The following is a 2,371-nucleotide window of genomic DNA, read 5'->3' on the forward strand; positions in this document are numbered from 1 at the left end:
AAAAAAAAAAAAGGGACAGGATCTTCGCGGAAACAATGTGTCTATTGTAGCCGCGGGGCTGCGCTGCCCTCCTCCTGCTCGCCGGTGTTGTAGTGCATTGATAAACTGCATTAACCAATGGATTGGTTTATCTCTGGGAAAAGCTCTATTACTAATTAACAGAACGTTAGAAGGCCCCCAAGTCCCATTCACTCTCCTCAAGGTTTGCTGTTTGTTTAATGTGGACAGTGAAAAGTCGCCCTTCTTTGCCCCAAAGGCAGGCAGGCCCCTTGGGGACTGGCTCTGCCATCTTAGCTAAGGGGAAAGGAGCACCGCTGACCCACCCTTCCCCATCCTCTGCTCCCGATATCCCTTGTGTCCCCATGGCTCATAGGGAACGCTGCCAGCACCTCCTGTACTGCCGGGGGAAGGCAGCTCATGGATGAACATGCAGTGATATAATGTCAGATTGCAGGAACCCAAATGCCAGCAGCAGTGCAGGAGATGCAGGGCTGCAGCCCTCATCCAGCTGTGCCACCATGGCACGTGGTGGCCCCGGTGTCATACCGGTGTACACAGCATGGTGTGAGGCACTGAGTACAGCTGCCAAAGCCATTGGGGCAGGAAGGCTCCCCACCGGCATCCAGGCTCCTTTAACCCCTTCTTGCTGTCTGTCTCTTGGGAGATTTTTCCCATTTATCCACTTTATGCAAGGTCTTAATATGCAGCAGATGAATACACAATTAAAAGGCTAAACAGAAGCCTTGAAAATAAATTCTTTTAGAAAGTATGGGCCGGTCTCTGCCCTTTAAAGTGCATGTTACAATGGACAGCTTGCTCTGGGGAGAGTGGAACAGCCGCCTCAGCGCAGTAATCGTTAACCAGCATGGTTATGAACAGGAAACCAGCACTTCGGTGAGCTGGAGTTAAACTTCCTTCAGCTTTATCAAACACCATATTAATTAGCTGCTTATACCCCGTGGCATCTGTGAAAACACCAGAAGAGTTAACCAGGAAAGCAGGGCACAGATTAGGGAAATCATTTTCTCCCACCCCCACGAGAGAGTTTCAAAGCAAAACACTGGGACCGCTCTAATATCCGTAATCCCTCTAGTGGTAACGCTGTGGCACGTAATTAATCACCCTTCCAAAATGCAATTAAGGAAAGTGAACCATCCATCCAGAGTGAGATCACTGCGAGCACGTGGGCTTTGTGGCACGGATTCAGCCACAGGAGCAGAATCAAAGGCCGCCCCACAGCCCTGGGCACCGCGCAGCCGCTGGGAGCAGAGGGCTGAGAGCACATTGGGGCTGCAGGGATGGCATCGGTGCTCCTGCGCTGGGCTCCACAGAGCTGCTGCCCGCAGTCACACACTCAGACTGGAGATGCTGAAGCAGAAAAGACTTTTCCGTTCCAGTCCAGCCCACTACCATCAAATGTGGTAAGAACGGGAACAATTCAGCTTCTGGTGATGCTGCTCAGATACTGAGCATACTGTTGCAGTTGCTGCAGCATCCAAGCTTTATTGAAGTTGTCGTTTTTGCCTCCCTACAGTTTGCAGGACCACGAGGTGCTTAGCAGAAGCCCCCATTGGAAACACAGCAGGCTCTTTCTCCTGAATCTTACCTCAATTAGGGAACCCAACAATTAAACCTGAGCAAAGATTCAGCAAATTACAACCAAAACATTTCCCATACCCGCATGCCCTCTTAACCTGTGGCAGAAATGCAGAGAAGCATGCCACAAAGTGGAAGCCTGCTGAGTAATTCAGCAGTAATACCAAGAAATTACCTGGCTTTATATTGCTTATTACATAGAGAAATGAAATAAGATGCTCTTTGCTCTGAGAAAAACAATGTATGTCCAATGGAAGAGGAGCTGTGCCTTACTTGTGGTGTTTCCCAGCAAGGTACCTCTGCATTCAGAGCTGTCAGTGTCTGAGCCTAGAGAAACAGCAGAGCATATGGTTTCTGTACCACGCATTATGTGGGGTCAGGGACTCGTTATCTTAAGGAAGATTTAATTACTTTTCTGCTGCTCTGCTGCAAGCAGTGTGAAGGAATGTGTTTCCTCTGTGCTGACCTAAGATCATTGCCCTGAGATCACCATTTCCATGTACGCTTCCTGACATGGGCAGGACACGAGAGCAGCTCCTGGGTGCTCAGAATTGATCCCACCTGAGCTGGAACGGAACAACACAAGTTGCAGGAACAAGCAGCAGCCTTCATCTCCAGCTTTATAATTGTACACGCTTTGCAGGCTGTACCTGAGAGAACTGCAAAATAATACAAAGCAAAACAAAACCACAAGCAGATTTTAGGTCTCCCGTCTCCTAAACAGGAGTGTGTGTGCTTGCACGGACCCCATGCACACACAGACAGCTCTGCAAAC

Source organism: Meleagris gallopavo, chromosome 22 (genome assembly GCF_000146605.3).
Source record: "Meleagris gallopavo isolate NT-WF06-2002-E0010 breed Aviagen turkey brand Nicholas breeding stock chromosome 22, Turkey_5.1, whole genome shotgun sequence".
NCBI classification, from domain to species: domain Eukaryota; kingdom Metazoa; phylum Chordata; class Aves; order Galliformes; family Phasianidae; genus Meleagris; species Meleagris gallopavo.